The sequence below is a fragment of the Homalodisca vitripennis genome, chromosome 4 (genome assembly GCF_021130785.1).
Source record: "Homalodisca vitripennis isolate AUS2020 chromosome 4, UT_GWSS_2.1, whole genome shotgun sequence".
NCBI lineage: Eukaryota > Metazoa > Arthropoda > Insecta > Hemiptera > Cicadellidae > Homalodisca > Homalodisca vitripennis.
The window spans coordinates 83,111,730-83,138,384 of record NC_060210.1 but is presented as its reverse complement, the minus strand read 5'-3'; the positions used below and the strand labels follow the sequence as shown (position 1 = coordinate 83,138,384).

General features: G+C 31.9%; 1 protein-coding gene across 6 annotated transcripts in view; it reads left to right on the top strand.

The window, feature by feature from the left end:
* Positions 1-24,475: 24,475 nt before the first annotated feature.
* LOC124359652 (cGMP-specific 3',5'-cyclic phosphodiesterase-like) overlaps positions 24,476-26,655 on the top strand; it is a 507,337-nt gene continuing 505,157 nt past the window's right edge. For all 6 annotated transcript variants that reach the window (XM_046812571.1, XM_046812573.1, XM_046812572.1 and 3 more), the window contains exon 1: positions 24,476-24,723. The gene's annotated coding sequence lies outside the window, so the exon portion shown is untranslated. The remainder of the gene's footprint in view (positions 24,724-26,655) is intronic.

The following is a 26,655-nucleotide window of genomic DNA, read 5'->3' as shown; positions in this document are numbered from 1 at the left end:
TTCAGTATAATGTAGCGAAAAGCGCTACTAATATGAATACTTCGGGTGCATATTGCAAAGTTGTACTGGAATGGTATGTGAATATAATCGACTTTGCTAAGAAATCACGATTACTTAATAACAAAACTATGAGGTTTATATAGAAAATAGAATGTTCAATCTATTAAGTCAAGATTGGCTGGATACCTGATCGAAAGTTCACAAACTATTATATTATAATAAAGTTCACATTAATATAATAAAGAAATTTAATTGCTAGACCCAGGTTATAATTGTTCATCTACCGCTATAAGGTATTTGTAAGAGTTTCTATTTTACAAGAAGTACGATTGAAATTCTTGTATCCAATGGATCTTATTTATAAAAGGTATTTTGAGGTATGGTTGTTTTAATCGTTTTTCCTATTTACGCGTACTCAACTTTTACAAATTGTAGGTTTTACTAAAACAATTGGGGTACGCACAGTAGGAACTATTTACAACCACGTGTTGTATTTGAGGTTAAAATGGCGTTCCGGTATAAAAATATAGTGAATATAGGTCATCTTACAAATTATAGTTCTACTCGTAGTTTATGTCGACCCTATCCATTGTAAAATTAATAAGATAATCACATTTATTCTTATGCATGATGCACATTGAACACTCCAGATAATTTTCAATTAAATGAAGGGAGTAAAGTTACGTTACCATGTTTTCGTCAATATCTTGTTAAATTTGCTCCCACAGATAATTCTGGGTCAACGTATTTAAAAAAGTTGAAGGGTATGACGCAAACATGAGCTGTTTGAGAAGGAAGACTGCATGATGACTCGTGAATCATTCATGACCTCTTAAGCATTCATTCATGGCTGCTACATTAGACATGTCGGCTTGTTTACTCTAGGTTGTTTACATGCCGGGCCATCCTTCCCTGGGAATCACGCTATATATAGCATGCAGATAGTGATCGCGTCACTCTCGTGCGTTATAACGTGATGGTAGCGATAACGTACGTTATACAAAAGTGACTTGGGTTTTCACGAAAACGATTTATAGGGTAAAATAGCTTTCCAACAGTTATCTAGACACGTTTCTAGCTTTAATGTTAAATTCTCCAAAAAGAAGAATATTCAATATGCGGGTAATTAGAAACTGTAATCTTTGTTTTCGCATTAAAGGTAGCCAGCCTAAAATAAATGAATTTTTTTGTGTGAAAATAAGTAAATAAAATAAATTTGACATTGAATAGTTCTTTCCATTGATATGTGTCATTGTACAGCTCTCACAGGATACAAGATAGGTTAGTTTAAGTTATTTTCATAAATATTGATTTAAACATGGTTTGGAATATCAGTTATGTAGGGAGTTTAGGAAACTTTCGATCAAAGGGAAAACTTTATTATAGTAGTGTAGTAAGTAAAATAATAAACTTATTACAAGTAAGGACTTGTTAAAAAAATGGATTTACTTAAAACACATCCGTCACGGAAACGCTTCAAAATAGAAAAATATAATCTTCTTTAAGAAGTTTTATTGGTTCGGCAATAAAACAGTAACAATACGTAAAGAAGGTTTTAGCAAATGTTTCATAATTTACAACAAATATAGATAACTCTTTGAAGATTTATTGGAAAAACATTTCAACATGTTTTTGAATCGTTAATGAATGTTATAACGATTTGTTATAAATTTTTTTTTCTATTATGGGGTTTTAGTGTGTTTATTTTTAGGAGTGGAAAAACAACGAAAAATTATTAATATTCATGATTTTAAAGCACAATATCAAAAATTAATGATTTGTATAATTGTAAGGAATTTATACTTTCCCGAAATTAAGTTATAGTATTTAACTAATGTACAATGAATCCAAACATTTTTTTATATGAAATAATAAATAATATGGAATAATAATTTAAATTTCAAACTTTAGGAAACATTAAAACAGTTTGGGCGGTTGTTTTAGAAACAGGTTGAAAACAATCCATAAATTATTGAAAATTACTTCAAAGTAGCATAGGCGGTATCCATACCGAGAAGTGACGTGTTCGATTCCATGAGAGGTCAATATACATTTGGAAATGCGTTTGGAAAATTTTCATTTACGAAAGTTTGACGTGAGTGTTTGAAATGCCACTGGTGAAGATAGAACCCGCTTAAAAAGGACGAACACAAAGTACAGTAACTTTACATTAGTAGATTGCTACACGCGCTTTCTTAGTGAGCTCAAAATGGGCGCTTGGTTATTTGTAACATTGAGTTGGAAACACAAAATATTTTAGTTTTGATATAACTAAAATAATTATATATTCAGGTAAGCAGTAAATTTAAATAAGAATGTAACGAATATGTTGCAACGTAAACCTGCCCGAACCCCATATCTATCGTACAATCCATTTCATTAAGACAGCCGTTCCTGGAATTTATAAAAAGTAGGACACAGCAGTGTTACCAACTATTGGCAGTGATCAGGCTGCCACTTAGGTGTTGAGTACTTCCCACAAGACGTGCTGCTTGCGGACCACTCATATTTCGTTAGTAACGGCTGCTGCCTGTTGGAGTTGTTTATAGCAAACATTTCCTTGGGCAGTTTCTGTTTTCTTAAAAGTTAGAAGTGCCTAAATCCATTTCTGAAAAATTATACATTTAAATACAAAAGTATAAATAGTATATTAGTAATTAAAATTATACAGGCTGATTGTCAGATTCAACACCCTAATTACCTATTAAAGAAACTAAAATTAACTAACTGAGGCATGTTCACTTGACCAACTACATGACTTTTAATATTTTTATTTCCTCCATTTTTATTTTGCTAGAAAGGAATTGCAGCAAGGCTGTGACGTATCATCATACAAAAACATTTGATCTAATAATCTATAAAACATTTTATCTTATACTGGCGTTACAAAGTGACATCCATGTGTAATATTTATTATGTAGAAGATTTATTACATTGATCTCACAAAACATAACTGTTTGAATTTCAATTTAATAACCTTTTATTGCACTGTAAAACATTTACAATTATATTAATGATTTATAAATTTTATAAATCAGTGCCGTTTATCTTTAAACACTGATAACAGGATATACCACTAAATGAGATGACGATTCTGATTAGTCAAAGATAAATAAAAATGGTGTAAGCGGCGTTGCCTAAGGAGTATTTTCTTAACAAAAGGCGAACAGAAATATAATCGCAAATGGACAATTTAAATGAACGACTTTTGTGAAGGTGACAAAGGGCCAAGAGCTTCTGATCAAAAGCTAAATAAAACACATTTTAATTTTAAAATTAGTGATATCGAATAAAGTAAAGAAATAAATAAAAAACCAGACCAATTATTATTAAACGTACTTAAAATGTATTAAAAAGTAATTAAAATAGTTTTTAATCGTTGGAGTGTAAACTTCATTGAACAATATGACAGACATATTAGGTATTACCTTATAAAATGACATTTGCAAGTTTTAATTAAGAAAAGTTATTTTGATTGTATTTTGATGAAATCGCATTGAGTATATTATAGAAGTATAATATGCTGTAATAGTTCACTGTGTTTAATTATATTTAATGCAGATCCAGAGATCAAAGCGATAATCAAATACTGCTTTTAGCTCTCTTATATAACTTCACAAGTACCTGTGTAAAGTGTTTACTTCACTTTGTGACGATCACTTTTGCGCATCGAATAAATCAATTTAGTCAGGCTTTCTACAAAATTTAGTTCAATTAAATATATTCTCATTAAGATTATTTATGTAAATAGATATAAAAAATATATTTTCTGAGTGCTAAATTATAAACAATAATCATAAACCATTATTTTGGAGTTTTTAAATTATTTATGTATAATAAAACATAGTTATACAATAACATAGTTTAAATATTTTTATTGAGAGTATTTTTTTACTGTTAAGAAAGAAAGCAAATAGAACATAATAGTAGAAAATATAATTAAACAAAGCTAACGCTATAAATTATGGAGTAAAAAACAAAGACCTTTAATCATTACTCTAGTAAAGCATAAATCGGTTTAATGTACTAAAATATAGATTAATAACCTTCCGCCTATATTTATTGAAAGAAATAAAATTGTTTTATATTCTAACCCGAATTAAATTTAATTTGTAACTGGAGGAACAATATTAATATTAGTGTATTAGTATTAGCATCAAAACACCTTATTTAATTTAAAACTATAGTACAATTAACAAATAAAAAAAGATTAAAATACCAACCCATGATCATTATAATTATAATTTCATATAATAAATCGATATTACAAATTATCGAACCACACGACAGAACGCAGCGAAAAGAAAAAAAAATATTTACCAACCAATTTAACAGAGTAATTTTATCACATGTATTACTATGTTAGACTATAAAAAGTCATATGCTTTGGTCTATGTGTTTATAAATATTTTGGTCCTGAAATTTACTCAAATTAATTTCGACCTTTTCACTTCAAAACAATAGATTTCTTCTTAAGGGGATATGGCACTGAAATTACTAACTTTAATAAGGTTATCACTAGGCCTTTGAAACTTTGCATGTGTGTTTCTTGGGTATAAAAATATACAAATACGAAATAAAAAAAAATATTTTTTATACATATATTAAATATAATTTTTTAGTAACATTTTTAGGTAACTACCAAAATTTGATATAACTCCAGTTATACTGATTATATTTTGACAAGTAAAACTATCATTTTGTAGCTTACAACTGCCTTGAAATATTTAGGTAGAATTATAACTTTATCTCAATAAACAAAATTGTGGTGTCATTTTAAAAAATATTTTAGGTTTAAAAATTTGATTTGACATTTATAAAAAATCATATTTTTTTTTTTTCCTTATGACCATACATGTATAATTCTACCTAAATATGTAGATTACAATACCCTAAACCCTTGGTAAAAATTTTAATCATGTGGTACAAATAGTTTTGAGTTATATCAATTTAAAAATTAATAACAGCCAAAAATTCGATTTTCGGGAATCGCGCGTTGAAAATTTACCTCGGTTTTATGACTTACTAGAGTGTTATACTCAAACATATTACTTTATATGGACTTTTTTTATTGTTGCACTTTTATGGGGAATAAATAAAAGTATTAGCAACACTTTCAGGTGGTTATAAAATTTTATTTGTTCAAACAAAATTTTATTTGTTCTACTGTACCGAATGCTTACATTTTGTTTATTCTTTAGCTGAATGTTTTTTCTTTTCTTGGAAATTCTTCCCATTGTAAATCACTAATAAAAAAATCACTAAACACTACACATCTGTTTGAGGTACAATAACGAACAACACAGAGTGTTTACAAACAAAACAGACTAACATGGCAGCTGTTTTATTCATGTTATTTATTTCATCAGCTGACCAATAAAGGCAGGCACTAGGATTTAACAATTTCCTAGTTTTTAATTATAATATATATATATTTTATATATATATGTATAAAAATAGGCCTACATAATAGTGTTTATATTTACATGCATATAAAAAAATATTTGAGTGACAAATATTTTCTAACTACAGTTTGAGGCTACTTTGCAACGCAATCCAAGCGAATTCGATTTATTAAAAATCTTTGCTATACAAACTGATATAACTCAAAAAACTATTTGAGCTACATTGTTGGAATTTTTTATATATGATTGGGCTGTTGTTATGTACATATTTAGGTAGAATTAGTCATATATGATCATAAAAAGACATATAAAAAATTTTATCAATTTTTACATTATTTTTTCGAAATTAGCTTGAATATTTATTATTTATTGGACTATACTTATCAAGCTACCTAAAAATATTTAGAGGACATTATATCCTACAATTTCACGTTGAAATCATTAAAATATAATAATTACAACTAAAGTTATATCATATGTGTTGAAAAAAGTCGTCCGACCGGCTTTTTCAAGAGCCTGTTCCACAATTCAAAAAACGCCTAAAAACGAAAAAAAAATATTTTTTTACACTTGTTTATTGTTTTTAACATTATAAACAATAAAAGAACGTTAATAAAAAAAATCACTTTTTTGGAAAATTTTCCATGATTTCAGTGCCATATCCCCTTAAGGAACTTATTTACGAAATGTCAAGACTAAAACTTTTCTGTCAGTAGTTATCGTATGGACGGGTAGATAGACAGGTGGAAATAACAACGATATGATTGTAAGGTCGAGACCTTAATCTTCGATACATGCAAAATTTCAATTCCATAACTCGAGAATATCTTCATAAAGTAGTGGTACACACTCCATATTATACACGTAGATAGTCTATAGCGTGCCACATACTGTCTCTTAGATGCCTTAGGGGATCAATGGCCTTTACGACTATTCGAAACACTTCGGCGATTGTTGCAGAAAGTGCGTCTTATTATACAAGCCATAATTTCAAAATCACATTTGAAATGTCACATTTCATTAATAGACTCGAAAGTGACCTATTGTGTAAAATGTTATCGACCCCCGCATTAGAACAATCGAGACGAGTACTTAAAAGGATACACATCATGATTGTAAGAAATACAATGTAGTTTAAAAGATCTGATATTTCATAGTCAATCATTTTCCATAAAGAATTGTAGCAAATGTATACATTCATTTTAGCGTTAAAATCAGCTGTATGAACATCGACTGTCAAAACAAACAATCGGAATTTCAATTGTTTATACAAGAAAAGAGATTTTTACCTAGTGAATGTAATGTTTGGTAGAGGGAAAATTTAATGTTTGGTAAGGTAGAGCTGACCTAGCTAGGAGGAAAACGATGACTTCCGTAGATCATAGCATTATTAGTTTGTTTGGTTTTATGAACATTTTACAATCAGGCAAGAACATAAAATATACCTTCTGGCTTGGCCGAAAGATAGGTATATTTCATAAATTGTGGCTCTCATTATGATATGTTAACTTGAAGGTGCATTATTAGGTTACAAATTTAATTCAGTTAACATCAATCCAGTTCCGATTCATAAACTTACTTATAAAAATTTCAATGTTCTGTATACTTTTAAAATCTTTTAACGGTTGCCATCTTGAAACCTTAGGCTAAATGTAAAAAAAGTAAAAATAAAAGTTTCTTGAAATTGCTTAACAGTTTTATAAAAATCGTAAATGTTGACTTATGTTGTAAAATATCCGACATAAATATTTGCACAAATATGAATAGCCACCATCTTGAAACATTTTATTGGCTGAGAGCAGCTAAACAACTTAAGCAAGCCAAGTACAAATATTGTCTCTGTACCACATTTATAGAAAATTACATATCCGACCTTAGATTCCGGAAAAGTTGACAAACTTCTTATATTAACGTTTATTTATTCCGTCAAAGATTGAAATTTTTCTTCCCTATAGGTTGTTGATTAAATATTAAGTTTGAGTAAAATGCATAATTTAAACGTCTTCAGTATCTTTTCTTTACCCAATACACATTAAATTTGCTATGGTAATGTACTCTGGCGCTCGTATGAGGTCTCCATTTTTGAAAGAATGTGCCTATACCTAAAATAAATTTACAACATGCTCTTTTTTATACCCTACTTAAAAATCGCAACCGTATCGTATTAATGGGTGTAATCTAATTTTATCGAACATCAACATTATCACGTAAAGAATTTATCCGACATTGTTTCATGTCAATACTAAAATCAACATCACTTACTTAAATATGATAGGTCGTTATGAATACTCTAAGTAACCGCAAAGAGAGGTAGGAATCAGCATATTTATCGGAATTTAATGGCATTTTACTTGAATTGTCTGAATGGACATTGAGTTAACATTTGTGAACACTAGTTGCAGAGTTTTGGTGTTTTACTTTAAACTTTAAACCTATTCTTGTACCTCACATTCGTGTTAATAAGGATTATCATCCAATACGCTGTTAGCAGTTTACTGACGTATTTGACAGTATTCGCGATTTAATATGCTAATCAACTTACCTATGTACATTGTGTATCTTATCTTTTAATATAACTTGAATATGTTTTATTGTACGTTATTTGGTATAAATTCCAGGTATTTTATACAGTAATCCCGTATGGAATATCGATTATAACAGTATATAGCACTTTATATATACTAGGGACTGGACTGCCGTGGTTATTATATTGAACGTTCACTATTATAAAGTTCTGGAGTATTGAATGTGGTTTAATATCATATTGGTTCTTTTGAGGTCGATTACTGTCATATTACATACCTACACGTTACTTATGAAATACAGTGCAATCGTCGTGGTGACCCTCGGATATTGGGACGTGCTGATTAAATGTTTTAACATATCAGATTTTTCTTACGTAACCAGTAATTAAAAATTACATCAATTTAGTCGGAATATTCCAAAATAAACTACAGCCCCTTTGGAGTTAAGGCTATAAAATTAATACGCTTTCTACATATTATGTTATAGTTTCTAGTTTGGGCAAAGCTTGAAGTAGTTACTAATTGTGGAGATCTAAATTATACATATATTATATATACACAATATTCACCTGATTTCACAAAAATTTCAAAAATTAGTTTATTGGGCGCGGAATAATCCTGTAAATAGCATATATTCTACAAGGACTTAAAGAATTCACATTACGGTCTGTTCGCTATTGATAGTAGTAAAGGGACTGTTTGGAGTGTTATACCTTAGCGAGGAGTAATTAGTAAACTTTACTGGGCGAATTAATGGTTGGGTGTGTTTATACATACAACAAACACCCAACAAGCAAGCAAGGTGCTTTGGGAAACCCAGGGCTTTGGCATGTAAGGTTATTTTACTATATACTGTTTGTACAACAGTAGTTTGAATTTTTAGGAAATAATATTAAGTACGCGTTGAGTTTTGTTCCTGCACCTTCATAATTGCATCGGAGAGAGTTTAATAAGCGGCCTATACTCGTTTATTATTCCTTTGTTACTATCGAACGATTAGGTACATTTTAAAACTATGATATTATAATAATAACCATACGCAATAAGAAATGTGATACATTAACACATTACAACAACAAAAGAAATTTAATAATAGCTTTAAAAATAAAAACAACTTTTACTTAGACCTATATATCAGATATACTTGACTATACTTACAGTTTGCCCGGATAGCAGTGAATATCGGCTTTTGTGAAATGGAGAAAAGGATTCTCCACAGATAGGCGCACTTCCCTGTGGTACACAAAATCACAAAGATGGACTGCTAGACAGTCTGGCGGTCCCCTCCAAAACCTCTCTAACCGCTCGCCAAGAATGTTACATTCATCGCCATTTAAAAACCCTCCAAAAATTAGTGACGTCTGGTTGTTCATTGTTTAGATTAAACTTTATTAATAAATTGAAGTCATGTTTTAAGTTAAATAAATTGTAATTTCGTATTATTCATTTGATAAAAACGCACTAAAAAACTGGTGTAAGTAATTGGAAATAGGTTACTGTATTGAAAATAAATTACTTATTTTTAAACACGCATTCAATCAAGTTATATGTTATTGTAATAATTTTTTATGTTTTTGTTTATAATACAAAGTTACTATCTAGTAATAGAACAAATTAAAAAAAATCAACGACTTATTATAACCTGCAAAATGTCAATAATGAAATCAAAGAATTAAAATTTAAATATTAATTTTAATCTGAGGTAAATAAAGTTATATATAGTCAATATATTTTATTACAAATAATAAAAGTTGTAAAATCGTTTAAAAATATTATTAAACCAATAAAAGAATGTTTGCTAAGGAGGTACATTTTTTTTGCCGTTAGTTATAATAGTTGAAATTCAAATGTTTATTTCCGATATTCTCAAAATTAAGAAATGGAAAAATCCTACATAAACCTGTTTTGGATGTATGATTTTCTCTCAATTTTTATTTAATTTTCATGATCTAAGAGGTCATGTGGGAAGAGGTGGCCTTGTTTCTGACCTAGTTAATTTTAAATATTAATATACTGTTAATTTGAATTATTTAAACACAGAATCTTTTTAGAGAGAATACTAACTAACACTATTTCAAACAAAAATGACAAATATAAAATTGCCATAAACAGTGGTAAAAGGCAAGCGGGAGCTATTTTTCAGACAAAGTAGTTGTCTGAAAAATAGAACAATTCCCACAAGATTTCTATTGTAGGATATGTTCAACACCTAAGTGGCAACCTGTTCTTATCTAATCATTCCCAGTAGACGGTAACACTGTTATGTCCAACCTTTCACAAATTTAAGGAGTGACTGCCTCTTGATGAGATAATAGAAATTGGAATTCGAAAAGTTTGCTTATAACGTGTTCAGATTTCCTTGTGTTTGTCTACGTCCACCCTTTATCTCAATATACTGTTATGACCACATTTAACATGTTGACTGCACGATGTATTAGTCGAAACAAGCTCTCCTTGTGAGCTCGGCAGAGAATCACATCTAGCAAGCTGCTAATGTAAAGTTAATGTAGTTTGAGTTGGTCTACGTGCACTCTTTATCTGAATATACTGTTACGACCACATTTAACATGTTGACTACACGATGTGTTAGTCGAAACAAGCTCTCCTTGTGAGCTCGGCAGAGAATCACATCTAGCAAGCTGCTAATGTAAAGTTAATGTAGTGTGAGTTGGTCTACGTGCACTCTTTATCTGAATATACTGTTACGACCACATTTAACATGTTGACTACACGATGTGTTAGTCGAAACAAGCTCTCCTTGTGAGCTCGGCAGAGAATCACATCTAGCAAGCTGCTAATGTAAAGTTAATGTAGTTTGAGTTGGTCTACGTGCACTCTTTATCTGAATATACTGTTACGACCACATTTAACATGTTGACTACACGATGTGTTAGTCGAAACAAGCTCTCCTTGTGAGCTCGGCAGAGAATCACATCTAGCAAGCTGCTAATGTAAAGTTAATGTAGTTTGAGTTGGTCTACGTGCACTCTTTATCTGAATATACTGTTACGACCACATTTAACATGTTGACTGCACGATGTGTTAGTCGAAACAAGCTCTCCTTGTGAGCTCGGCAGAGAATCACATCTAGCAAGCTGCTAATGTAAAGTTAATGTAGTTTGAGTTGGTCTACGTGCACTCTTTATCTGAATATACTGTTACGACCACATTTAACATGTTGACTACACGATGTGTTAGTCGAAACAAGCTCTCTTTGCGAGCTCGGCAGAGAATCACATCTAGCAAGCTGCTAATGTAAAGTTAATGTAGTTTGAGTTGGTCTACGTGCACTCTTTATCTGAATATACTGTTACGACCACATTTAACATGTTGACTACACGATGTGTTAGTCGAAACAAGCTCTCCTTGTGAGCTCGGCAGAGAATCACATCTAGCAAGCTGCTAATGTAAAGTTAATGTAGTTTGAGTTGGTCTACGTGCACTCTTTATCTGAATATACTGTTACGACCACATTTAACATGTTGACTACACGATGTGTTAGTCGAAACAAGCTCTCCTTGTGAGCTCGGCAGAGAATCACATCTAGCAAGCTGCTAATGTAAAGTTAATGTAGTTTGAGTTGGTCTACGTGCACTCTTTATCTGAATATACTGTTACGACCACATTTAACATGTTGACTACACGATGTGTTAGTCGAAACAAGCTCTCCTTGTGAGCTCGGCAGAGAATCACATCTAGCAAGCTGCTAATGTAAAGTTAATGTAGTTTGAGTTGGTCTACGTGCACTCTTTATCTGAATATACTGTTACGACCACATTTAACATGTTGACTACACGATGTGTTAGTCGAAACAAGCTCTCCTTGTGAGCTCGGCAGAGAATCACATCTAGCAAGCTGCTAATGTAAAGTTAATGTAGTTTGAGTTGGTCTACGTGCACTCTTTATCTGAATATACTGTTACGACCACATTTAACATGTTGACTACACGATGTGTTAGTCGAAACAAGCTCTCCTTGTGAGCTCGGCAGAGAATCACATCTAGCAAGCTGCTAATGTAAAGTTAATGTAGTTTGAGTTGGTCTACGTGCACTCTTTATCTGAATATACTGTTACGACCACATTTAACATGTTGACTACACGATGTGTTAGTCGAAACAAGCTCTCCTTGTGAGCTCGGCAGAGAATCACATCTAGCAAGCTGCTAATGTAAAGTTAATGTAGTTTGAGTTGGTCTACGTGCACTCTTTATCTGAATATACTGTTACGACCACATTTAACATGTTGACTACACGATGTGTTAGTCGAAACAAGCTCTCCTTGTGAGCTCGGCAGAGAATCACATCTAGCAAGCTGCTAATGTAAAGTTAATGTAGTTTGAGTTGGTCTACGTGCACTCTTTATCTGAATATACTGTTACGACCACATTTAACATGTTGACTACACGATGTGTTAGTCGAAACAAGCTCTCTTTGCGAGCTCGGCAGAGAATCACATCTAGCAAGCTGCTAATGTAAAGTTAATGTAGTTTGAGTTGGTCTACGTGCACTCTTTATCTGAATATACTGTTACGACCACATTTAACATGTTGACTGCACGATGTGTTAGTCGAAACAAGCTCTCCTTGTGAGCTCGGCAGAGAATCACATCTAGCAAGCTGCTAATGTAAAGTTAATGTAGTTTGAGTTGGTCTACGTGCACTCTTTATCTGAATATACTGTTACGACCACATTTAACATGTTGACTACACGATGTGTTAGTCGAAACAAGCTCTCCTTGTGAGCTCGGCAGAGAATCACATCTAGCAAGCTGCTAATGTAAAGTTAATGTAGTTTGAGTTGGTCTACGTGCACTCTTTATCTGAATATACTGTTACGACCACATTTAACATGTTGACTACACGATGTGTTAGTCGAAACAAGCTCTCCTTGTGAGCTCGGCAGAGAATCACATCTAGCAAGCTGCTAATGTAAAGTTAATGTAGTTTGAGTTGGTCTACGTGCACTCTTTATCTGAATATACTGTTACGACCACATTTAACATGTTGACTACACGATGTGTTAGTCGAAACAAGCTCTCTTTGCGAGCTCGGCAGAGAATCACATCTAGCAAGCTGCTAATGTAAAGTTAATGTAGTTTGAGTTGGTCTACGTGCACTCTTTATCTGAATATACTGTTACGACCACATTTAACATGTTGACTACACGATGTGTTAGTCGAAACAAGCTCTCCTTGCGAGCTCGGCAGAGAATCACATCTAGCAAGCTGCTAATGTAAAGTTAATGTAGTTTGCGTTGGTGCTTTCAGAAACTTGTAACGATGAACTTGCTTTTACTAAAATCGCTTTGGTTCATTTATTCTTTCCTGGCACGGTTTTAATGAACAGTGTCTTAAATAGTACAGTGTACTATTTGTGTTATGTATAAAAGGGTAAGGAAATTAAAATTAAAATGCGAAAATGTAATATTGGGAAAGTCTAATCGCCAAGTAGCCTACGTTATAAAAGAAATGGTGAATGTACTTTTTAAATGAACGTTAGGTAGCAATGTAAACAACTGGGATATGGAAGCAGAAACAGTCTGAATTATACGGTGGCTAATATTTAAATGAATCCTTGAATTATATGTAATGGATACCTTTTAGATGAAAGAGGCATTGACGTATACACAGCAAGTAATAAACTTGCCTTGTCCCTGATACAATTATTTGGAAAGTTTATTCTCTGCAGTTGTGCTGGACAGTTTCTATCACCTTTGTACAGCTTAATTCATCACTAATTTATACTAGCAAGATGCTGAGGGTAGGTTGACGCAGCATTGTAAACTACTGAGAGTAAACATATTCGTGTTACAGCTATGAATGAATGCAGTCAACTACAAGAGTTGAGTAGTTCATGAATGATTCACGAGTCATCATGCAGTCCTCCATCTCAAACAGCTTATGTTCGCGTCCCACTTGTTTTGAATACGCTCACCAGAAAATAATTATGGGAATGAATAATATACCGAAAATAAATATTGTATCACTTTACTTTCTTTTATATACAGTCTGATCGATATGTGTTACTTTGATTCACTTCAATAAGTGATGGATATAATAAAATAAATTATCTTGCTGTCGGCTTTATGGTCGAGCGATCTTTTAAAAATTAATACAATTATGACGTGTTATTTTTGTTGCCTATATACTTAATGATGTTAATACGACTGAAGTTTTCCTGTACGTTGTCTACCAAAGCGTATTTGTCTAACAATTCTTAAAACAATCTTTTAAGATTATACTCTTCTAGGCACTTTCCCCAAACATAGTCGCCTTTTACCACACTTAATAATGATATCGTTCTATACGGCTGAAACCTTCTAGTGGAGTGTTTGTAGATATTAAGCACTCAAACGTAATTTACTATCATTTTTAAACTAAGTGATCCTAACCCTAATAAACTCCTACACCTTAATTAATAAATCGATTTTAAAGGTAGCTCTACTCAATGTTACTCAGCGTTGATCTATAAGAATATTGGTTAACGTTAAATTCTGTTACAACTTTCTCAATTAAAGGCGTGAGATTTTGCGAGGTGTTTGAATGTAAGAGCAGGAATTATATGGACGTACTTGATTCTGGGTTTTCTAACACTGAATCGATGGGTGGCTTTAAAAATATAGTGGGATTTTCATTCATGTCCGTTAATATGTCTTCAGACGTTTTGCGTTCAGACGAATGTCTTATTTCTGTAGTTATTGAATGCCCAAAATTACAAATGAGTAATTTATTATAAATATTTTATGATATGGTATGAACTTTGTAGATAAATATTAATTACAAAATTATTATGCCTACGTTTAACAATCTGGTCTGTATGCAAACAAATATAGCCGATACTATAATGTTACTTTGTAAATATAAAGTATTAGAAAGAAATTAAAAAAATATTTAAATTTTAAGGAAAATGTTGCAAAAAAATTAGAAATACACTTTAAATATGAAATACCTTACAAAAGTACAAATTTGTAAATAACATTTTAATATAAAAACTTATTAATACAAAAAAATAAGAACTTAAACCCCTCTTTAAATTGATGATATTTCAGACACGTGGTTCAGCATTAAGCTTAAAAACTTTCAAATCCTAATACCGAATTAGTCACTATGGTTTGAGGTTTTAAAAATAGTTTCATTTCATAAACTTACTTTTTTTGCACACTCTTAGTTCCTTTGCAATGTATTGGGTATTCGCTGTTTTGATTTATTTTTTCGTCTGTTATCTCTACCGGTTATGTATTGTCTTAGTACGTGGAGATCCATTTAATTGTGCGGCATGCAAACATTGGCGATACTGTGCACTACACTCAATGTGTTCATCCATCTCTCTCACCCTCCTCACCGTCCTCCTAGACCCGCTCCATCCTTGAATTTGTCCGCTGAGATCGACACGATGCCTACGTTATTCTACGTCCGTGTTGCTGTTCGCCCCTATAGAAAGCCGCATAGCCCAGTCCAATGCCACCGATGCCAACAGTTAGGATATGGGTCGGATAATTGCGGCCGGCCTGCATTTGTGCCGGTCTTGTGAAACACTGACTGGCGAATTGTTGCAATTGTAGGAAGCGCACAATGCTAGTTATCGTGGGCGTGTTTATATCTAGAAGAGAAACCAGTAGTTTAGGCCCAAACCGTGCCGTATTAAAGGCCACGCTCGTACTGACCTCTCATCGGCTCCGCTACTCGGCCATTCACAGCCGGCTTCAGCTTCGATGAATAATCACGACCAATGGGTCTGCTCGCAGTTGGATGACAGCCATCAAGTCGACAGCGTGGGTGAAGCCTCCTCCTCATCAGCTGATGACTTCGAGCCTGTTCGTCGGCGTGGTCGTCGACACCCCTGGAACTTCTTATATCGGGACTAATCGGAGGACTGCTCCCCGAACTTGGTCTGATTCTGTTCAAGGGAGGCCGACCATCTCACTACCCCCCGCCCGGCATCACCAGCGCAACCGTCAAAACTCTCCATCTCGATCTCTCCGTGACTCTAGTGTTTCTCTTTGGGTTCAGTCATCTCGTCCACGGGATCGGCCTTCGAAGCTGCCCCAACTTTGTGAACAACTGCGTAGACCTTCTGCGGCTCGGCTAGTGGAGACCACTGAAACCGATTAAACGTGCCTTTTTAAAGGCATAACACCGTTTCTGACTCTGCTCTCCAGACCGCTACCCACCTCTTAAGGTAATTATCGGGAGAACTCAAACATTGCTGTTCTGCTCTAAGATATTTCCGACCTTCTCATCCCCACTCGCTATGTCTACATAGTTTCATGTATAAGTATACAAACATTTAGAGTATGCTAAATTAACTCTAATGACTGTGACTGCCATTGTATTGGACAAACTGGCAGAAATTTTAGTACAAGATTTAAAGAACATATACAGGCATTAAAACTGAAAAATAAAATTTCATTGAATATATATATATATATATATATATATATATATATATATATATATATATATATATATATATATATATATATTAGAAACTATAGTTCCGAAAATATTGAAAAGAACATGGTCACTATAGATATTAAGAGAACAGAAGAAAAACTATACACCTAAGAAGAATTGCATATTTATCTAAATTATGGTAACAATTCTCATAATATTTTAAATATAATCTAAAAACAAAACAAACCTAATTTTTGAAAAGAAATTAAATAGAGAACTGATCAAACTAGGTTACTAAAAATTTAACATACTTTAAATTATCCATATGTCTATATTTATTTATTTGTGTTTGAGGAAGTAAATTGTGCTGTGAAGATGACAACACTGAAACACGTATCTACATTCAAAAGAGGATTTCCAGTGTATCTTTTTATAATTAACTATACATATAATCCATAGTGTGGAGTTAACAATATAAAAACTTATATACACACTAATCGACTCTATCCTATTAAGTTTTTATCACTTGAGAAGTCGGTGAACAATCTTATTAGAAATTATAGTATAGTATACCCAGATAAAGTTGCGTAGTTGGGTATATGAAAAAACTAAACTTACAAAAACCTCACAAAATAATGGTCATGTAGAGTTTCTTTTGTTTGGTTTTGGAAATAAACTGAACAATATTTCTTCTTTCAAACACGTTTAAAAATGGATATAGTGTAGTGAAAGGCGAAGGATTAAATTGCATTTTATTCTGTCAGCGATCATAAATTAATATGTTTATGTATTCTATAATTAATACATTTATTCTATAATTAGTAATCTTTGTTTAATGTAACAAGGATAAATAAAAACGAGTCAGAACATTTTTGTAAAATTTGGTATGTGTAAGAGATAAAAAATAAGTATTATTATATTTTTAAGTGTAATAATACGTGTTCACTTATAGTATTAAAAACTACTAATTATTCCTTATGAAAATGCGCATTACAGCTAGTAACTAATAAATGTTTACGAACTGTGATTTCCAGTACATTTATTTTTATATCAACAGAATAATATATAAAAATACAAAGCTTGTGCAATTTACGTTATCTAAGCATTCAAACTGTTATAATAGAAGCTCTTTGAAGTTTATAAAGCAAATTTTACAACCAATCGTAAATAATTATATTCTCCTTTACAGCTAAAGCCTGGTTGGCTGCACTGGTGTTTAATGTTCACTGATTTGGTTGTGCTTAATTATCTTTAATGCAGATCACTGATCAAAGTGAGACAAAAATACTGCTTTCAACTGTCACAGATATAAGTTCACAGGCACCTGTGCCGACTGTTTACTTCACTCTGTGAACTTTTAATTTGGAATTTAGAGTTCCGAATCGAATAATTTACTTTTTCACAGAATTGGATTATCAAAAGGCATGTTGAAATTATTCATTTAGAAACATTAATAAAATTTCAAAGTTATCCTAGCGGTAAATATTTTAATAATTAACACTTAAAGTCTGTACAAACAAAACTATATAAAAACAATCAAAAATCCTGTTTTTTAATTAGTAAATTTCAATTTTTTATGCAGATACATACAAGCATGAGTAAATTATAAACTGAGACTTAAAGTTTCTTGTGTAGAAAACTACTTTATAGACAGTACGCTGGCTCGGTGTTGATAATATCAAATAATGAAGCACTTAGTTCTTTAGTTGCACGATTGTGTATCTGTTGCCTATTAGCTATAGATTTGTTTATATTACGTAGCCATATAATGGAATATTTGGAAAACTATTGTCATATACCGATATACTGTTGGGGATCGGTTAGTATATTACTTCCGAAGAGGTGTACTTCATAAATAGGATATGTAACAGTTCAAGGTCTATAGCCCCCCCCCCCCCGAGGACGGTGTATAATTAAACAGTTCAAAATGTTATAGGTTACATTACATTTTTAGGAACAAAGAGGCCCACCTTCGTAATATTCATTCGCGTTTGTAACTATTTATTTTGTTTTTTTTTGTGTATGTGTTATTTTTTAATCTTTTATAACACCATGTGGAGCACTTTTAATAGTTTGTGACCACCTGATGATGGAAATTTCGTTCTAAAACATGTAGTGGACCCTTCAACATTTCGAACTGTTTTGACAGCGTATAATACTATATATTAGTCAATTAGGGAATCTATAATTTGTTTTAGCGATGTATTCTTAAACACTGGTTTATTTATTTCTTTTGTCACTTTTTCCTTCAATTTGATAATTTGGTGCCTATGAAACTGAAAAATAATCTGTATGTAATGACAAAGTTTTACCCTTAAAACCTATGTTGGTTATATTGAAAATTATAACGTTAATAGATTTTAAGAAGGTGAGAAAACTGACATATTTTATACTCTGATCCATAAATTGTCTTCAATGTTGGATTTTAACTGAAGGATTGATCTGAATAAATGTTGACATAAATATTTATCAATACTACTACTTACTTTTTGAAATGATACATATTAAAATTGTATCATCGTATTTATTATTTTTATGCGCATTTAAGAATATTTATATTGGTGAATACCCTTTATTTACTTTCAGTGGCACTAATGTGATAAATTATATTCGAAAATTATCGTAACCTTTGCAGGAAAAGAGACACAAACCCGTCATTTACAATCAGATTGTGAGATTGGAATGCGTTGACTTCATAGAGTGAACAGATTGCATGTTTGTGAACACGAGCTTTTAGCTGCAGATTGATGATGTAGTAGATTAATCTTTAAATCTACTCTTTTATACTTCGTTTAAAGGATTGTATTTAAATGTCACGCTATGTAGATAGAAAAATATATTATGGACAGAGAAAAATCCAAACTTGATACATTTATAGTTTCTGTTTGAAGTTTTTGACAATGGAACGATTATGAAGAAAGCAGGATTTTTCCGAACATTTCCCATCGTTCAGTGATACAAAAAATCAGTAACATTACGTTTCGAGATCTGCAATATGATCTCTTCTTCAGGTAAATAACCAAACACATAATTACAAACTAGGTTAAATTAAACACATCATACCAGAACGTTATGGCACAAGTCAGGAATCACAACCACCATGTTGTGTGTCAACTGTACTAACTCTAAAAAACGCACTTGATAAAAACTAAACAGAACACTCGTTATTAAAACTGAACTAAAGAGTACACTTCACAATAGGTCTGCATTCGTCGACCAACCACATACGACTTCCAGTCCTGTGATTCCTGACTTACACCTGTCACAACGCTCTGGTATAATTTGTTTATTTTAAACTAGTTTATAGTTATGTGTTAGGTTCGTTATTCACCTGAAGAAGAAATCAGAGTGCAGATTTCGAAACGTAATGTTACTAATATTTTTTTATCACTGATCGATGGCAAATGTCTGGAAAAAATCCTGTTTCCTTCATTTACAGTATATTTATTTATTTATTTCCAACGGCAGCAGCCAATTTACAAAGACAAGCATAGATGGTAGAATACAGCGGGAAAAAAAAAATTAATACAATCAGATGAAAAATCTACATAAAGTAACAAAATAGGTAGGCCTATACAAAAATTTGATAATAAATAATAAGTATCCAATGATATAACAAGTTATAAATATCCAAAACATAACAAAAAATAAAAATAAAGATTAACAAACAACAATAATTACTCAAGTATGGAAACAACTCAGAAAAATGATAATATTAATTGAATATTCTATTAAACCTTGCCTAGTGCCATAGAAATTGTTATCCACTTGAACAGTATGTTTCACACAGTAAATAGGATTCACTGTACGTTATAAATTAGATATGAGAGGAAAGTACTATCATAAGGTACTTTTCTATGAATTTTAAATTAAATTCCAGTTACAAAAATTTTATTTCAAATGAATGAAAAAACATCCCTTGCTGTATGTGTAACGAATTATCCTATCGTCTCAATCTGCTCCACTAAAAACTTTTGAATTAATTGTATGTTATTTTTGTTCGCTTAAGCGGAGAAACCTGTCATTGAACTCAGTCCTAAAATGACTGGAAGAGTCCGCCTCTTCTCAAGATCCATGAGGAGAGATGGAGGGATGAATTCCAGTCATGCCCATTTGGGAGTAGTGTAGGCCTGCCCTTTTCCAGTCAAACCGGGCAGTGAACAGCACTCCTTCATGTCCTGACTCGCCTAACACTGAGAGAGCTTCATCAACTTCAACAGTCCTCTGTAGAGTTATCGATCCATTCTTCCAACCGAATATTACGACATTACGTGCCGTTCCTGGACATGCATAAGGCTGCTCAGATGTAAGTGACATATAGATTTTTGCTGTACCCAGTGTAGGTTTCACTGAAAGCTTATAACCATCCAGAAGTGAACTCTCTCGACGATATAATATAATACATAATGCCAATGGTGCGAGTCAAGCAACGTCGAGTGTGGCTACTACTTGGGTGGGTAGTTGCCACACTCAGGATCACTGAGTGATCCTGTTCTTGCAACTGTTGGCTGTTGGCGATGGTTCAGAAATCACCTTTAACCCTTTCAGGGCCAGGACCAAATATGAGATGTTGCAAAATTTTTTCAACATATCTATCCCCTTGTGACTAGTCAAAAGTGCCAGGCTAAAATTGGCGATTTTGCAGTCTCTTAGATTAAAATTTATAACTTTTCATAAACATTTGAGAATGACCTAAAAGTTGCACCAAATTACTCGTATAGATATATAATATCAACAAAAAAATATATAAAGATGTAGTTTTAAATAATTTAAAATTAAAAAAAAATAATGTTTTAATGGATTACATAAAAAAAATTTAATTTTTTAATTTTTTTCGTAAATAACTAAAAAGTGAAAAATAATTTTTACTGTAGAAAGCTATGTTATTATATTGTACATTTATAAAGGAACAACCATACAAAATTTTGTGTTATTTCTCTCATAAATAAATTTTTTATGACACATTTTGTATAAATACGCATAATTGTACTTCGCAACAAGTGATAAAGCAACTGACTCATCTTAACTGCAAGAAACTTAAAATAAATATTCACATTACGGATGTACCGGTAAACAGATGATTGTAGGATCCATAAGCAGTTTCAATACAGTTAAAAACACACTATTTACCAAGAAATATTTACACAATTTTATTTGAAATTTATTTACACTTTTTCTATTTACAAATATGTACTTACAATTTCACTCCCGTGAGATCGCAAATTGTCAGTCATTGTAACTACTACACACAATAGCTAAGCAGGTAACACTACTAATATTTACAACCACAAAATAAAATAATGAAGAAGAATCCAGCATACAATGGTACGATTGCACTAAAGCATAAAGAATTAACAACAATAGATCGAGTCACCTGATAATGTCACGTGACAATTACGAAATAAAAATGCATAGACCTCCAAAATAAAAATTATATTCATATTAAATATCTAAAAATATACCAGGGAATAAAAAAACATAAAACTTTAATCATTTGATGTCGTATTTTTTAAAGAAAATTACGAATATCAAGGCGGCAATATATTGCCGCCTGGCGCTTTTCGCGTATGTCACCGACGGCTATATATTGCCGCCTGGCACTTTTCAGACACGATCTATGGGCGGCAATATATTGCCGCCTGGCCCGGAAAGGGTTAAACAGTTGATCCCCAGTTTGCGTCTTAGCCCTAACTGTCCTGGTGAACATTCATTTCCTTTTTGTAACAAACACTATTTACAAAATTGTTTTCAAGCTGTTTTGGACGCACAGAATCAACATTTTTGTACAACTAAAGAGAGGCTCTGAATAAATCCACGCTTTTACATTTGAAATATTATGTTTTAATGTAATATTGGCGTTTCAGTATACTTCAACAATATAAAGTTCCATTACGATATTAAAATACCCCCATTAAAGAATGTACTAAAAACGCGGTATAGAACGTGCCAGATTATTACGACAGCTGTCTAAACGACACCGCAGGAATATCAGCGACCTTTCCGCCCAACTTTATATGTTTCTGTATTGCTATCTCTCATTTCTTTAATTATACCTGAGTTTGTGATAGTGTAGTTTAACCCTTATTTTTACTTTACGTTATTTTATTTTAATTTTTTGTTATAGAATTTGAAAACAATACATAACCTGATACTAAATCTATATCTATAAACCAAGTCTGGTTAGTTACATCTTTTATAAATCAAGAATGGCTGTATCTATTACAATTATATGTGATTCATTCGATTCTTCTCCGCTCGTAATAGCCGAACAACTATTTAAATATAGTAAAAGTTCACGGAAAAAATCAGGTATATAGAAAAATAAATTTTCTGTTCGTTTACATGCATAGTCTGAAAAGCATAGAGGCAGCATGAGTAAAAAAAACTTTATTTGTACCTTTTCTGCAACCGCTGAGAACAGAGAGTAAGAAAATATGCAGAAATGGATTTTTATTTACTATAAAATTAAAGAATATAAAACCCATCTTAGTTGTCTTTTGGCAGAAGAAGGCAAACCTCTTAATATATATATATATATATATATATATATATATATATATATATATATTATATATATATATTTTAATGATCAGGGGAAAAATACAAAATAAACTATGGTAAAAAAAAAAATACTAAAATCGTAGTAAATTAAAATTGCCTTAAATACACCCTTTTTGTGATATTTTATTATAGCGGCAACGAGACAACCTCAACATTGGCGTCGGAAATGTAATTTGCTCCAGTGCTGGAACACTTACAAAGCCTTCAAAATTGCTGGCGAAACCGCGGGTAACTGCTAGTAATAAATAAAAGTACACAAGTGCTTGTAATATATTCTGTATATTCGTTTAAAGAAAACTTCGTATTTCATTACTACATGATCATACAATTCATTGTATTGATCTTATACTGGACATGCAGATGCTGATATTCCCTTGATATTACATTGAACGTTAAACTATGTAGGCCTGGAATAACTGCAACTTATTGGGTGGATATGTATTGTTGTAGTGAATCTATGCTTTAAGAAAGAATAAAGAGCAGCTATAAATATATTGTGGATTACTTCAACTGGATTTCACATGAATCAAACACGAGCTGGATCGAGTTACAAACGGTAAACGTGCTAAGAATATTATTAAAGATTGTGGTACTGTGAAGGACAATTTTAAAAAAGTACAAGTTTTATTGTGGCGGAGTGTCAAAACTGCATATTACTTTTTAATATTTATAAATTGCCAATTCTTCATTAATGGTTTTTAACCCTCACCTTTAATTAATTTGAAACCTTATTAATATAACTTCCGGAAGAGTGAGAAATCAAACATACCAATGTTTTAAAAATATTTGATCTCACAAGTGAAATATGTTAATTAGATATTGCTACACATATATGGATCACTGATTTATTCTTTTAAACAAGGAAATTGCACCAGTAAGATAAATATGTCTTTGAACGGAATTCCAATGATTATTAAGGCAAAGCTGTTCGTGTATTATTATTTATATTTGATTTTTTGAGTTCTACAGCGACATTAATATACGTAACTAAACTAGTAATGTTTCCTTCAAGATTACATAATGGTTAATATCTTTGGTCAGAGGATTTAATTGGAAAAGGAAAAGAATGATGAATGGGGTCTTATACCTTCGGTATAGATGGCAACTGTTGTTTTGAGATATTCGGTTTTTGGACAATTCTATAATTTTCCATAAGGTGTATTCTAAATTTTTGGTTCGATAAATAAATAAGTGCATATTCTTTTAGTTCATGATCTTAAAATGGCATAATATTTTATAACGTCAGTAATACAATTTTGTTATCATATTACAAACTGTTTACAGACTAAAGTTTTTATTGCGTTCTGACATAATGTATTTAAGTAATTCATAAAATAATATAACTACCGTCATAACCACATTTTCCCCATATCACACACTATAATTATAACGTAGACTCTTATGAACATCCTCAAACAAATACGCTTAATTACAATGTAGAGGAAAGTTACAGTTAGTAACAACGCAAGTAAAATATTCAGTAAATGCGTAGAGCAACGAAATAATCACATTACTATCTTGAGAAGTAGATGAAATCCGTGGGACTGTTTGTGATTTCAAGACAAACAAGATATACCCAGATAACAGCGAGTATGAACACATTGAAGATAGTTACGCGTTTTACGTTACTCTAGTTATAGTATTGTGAGAGAACACATTAGAATATGCAATTCTTGGTATTTGATTCGTAAAAGTTAGTAGTTTATCATTAATTTATAGACATCTCACGTCTCTTTGGAATTTACTAATACAATGAAAAAATACCAAATGATAGTGTTCGTCATTGGAATTTTTGGTATGGATGTTGTAAGGAAGTGTATACTTATATAAGCGAATATAAGGTAAGTAGGTATAAACTATCATTAAAATGTATACTTACAATACCACTTTTTTCATCTTACAAATTCAGTTTTATTGAATTCAATATTGATAATTTTAATTCTTACGCTCCTCACCACTACCAGCTACAAGATGTAACGAGTTTAATATGTTAACAAAATATGTTATGAGAGTTTTCTTCACTTATCAATTGTTTACTCATACAAAAAATCAATAGCACAGTAGTTGTAATATACATAATAACAAGTCATTAATTATAATAAATATAATTTAATGATGTGTCTGTCATCAATGTAGCCAATTCAGTAAACATAACAGTAACTTTCACAAATGTAAAATATTTCCAAAATTAATTTAATGTAAGTATAAAAAATTAAACTAAAGTAGTTGCTTATCTTCTTTAATTGTAAACAATTACTGTATTAGTGTATTTCACATACATATGGCGTATAAAGGATTTTTATGTATACAGGATATCTATAATAAATTAGTAGTATTATAGAACATGGAGGCTATTTCTATTACAAGGTAACTAGTGGTATTATGAATTACAGAAATTATATTTGTAAAGGTAATATACCGACTAATGAGTAATCAACCTGGTGAATCACATACAATACGGCATGGCATATAGGGTACCTTGCACATTGTTCACATATCGGGAGGATATAAAGTTACATGATACTCTTTCTTTAATATCTTTTTGGTTCGCTAATTTATTCGTTGCAGAAATATTGAGGGCAGGTGAATAATAGTGACGAAAACAGCAGCCCTTTGAATGAGAGGACTGCGTGATGACTCGTGAATCATTCATGATCTCTAAGCATTCATTCATGGTTGTTACATTAGACATGCTGGTTGTGTTTACTGTTGTTTACCTGTTGGGGCTATGCTGCCGAGTGCCATTCTAGAGAAAAACTGATTCCTCATTAAGTCTTTACTTTAATAACTCTTTAACAGTCCGACTTTAACATTTTTCTCCCAGCATAGTGCATTTGTCCAATGTTGTTCGCGTGTTGTTCAATAAGTTGCATGTTTCCTTAAACTTCTTATCACATCGACAAATACTGCATCAGTCAGACGTGTTTTCATGAACCACTCGACAATACTCACGTTGCACAGATGTAAACTTTGATAGCCACAAAATATACTGAAATTGTCTTTGCAAACCTGCCATGAAGGCTGTTTTCATAAAATCGTTACACACACATTATTAGATGACACACTGGGTAACTTAATTAGTAAAAAATAACTTTATAAACGACAGCTTTAATTTACACTTTTTTCATGGGCCTGCGATCAATAAAAGGTAAGGTATAAACAATTTAGAGTATGTCATGAGGGTGGACACACTATATAACGTAGCTGAAGGTGTACTGGTATGAAGAAATTCAGGGATTAGTCTAATGGAAAGACAATATTTTATATGACCGTAAGAAGCAGATCAGATACGATTAAAAGTTTCACACACTATGATTTCCCCAAGTACCAAAAGACGAAAAACACAATTATCAAAGACAAGGTTTTACATTTAAAATCTAAAATAATAAGTGCAATATGCTATAAAATATTTAAAAGACAAACCATGTCAATATATCAATGTCACAAGTTTTGTTTGAAGTGGTTTTAAACGTTAGCTCGACTTCGTGGAAAGAACCAACACAAACACAAACAACAATAACTGTACATTGTAGCTTGAAACACGCGATTCAGTACTGACCGCATGGTAGGAAGAGTGCCATCGCCTCTAACGACCTGTTGGCACTATTGTGTTATTTGTAGTTTAGCCCTAACAAATACAAATATTTAGATTAAATAATAAAGTTTGGTCTACATACATACACACGCATACACGAGTTTAGCCTATTACTCCGGTATGAATAATTTTAAAAGCAGTCACTCTGTGAATTCCTAAAAAGTAGGACCCTGCAGTG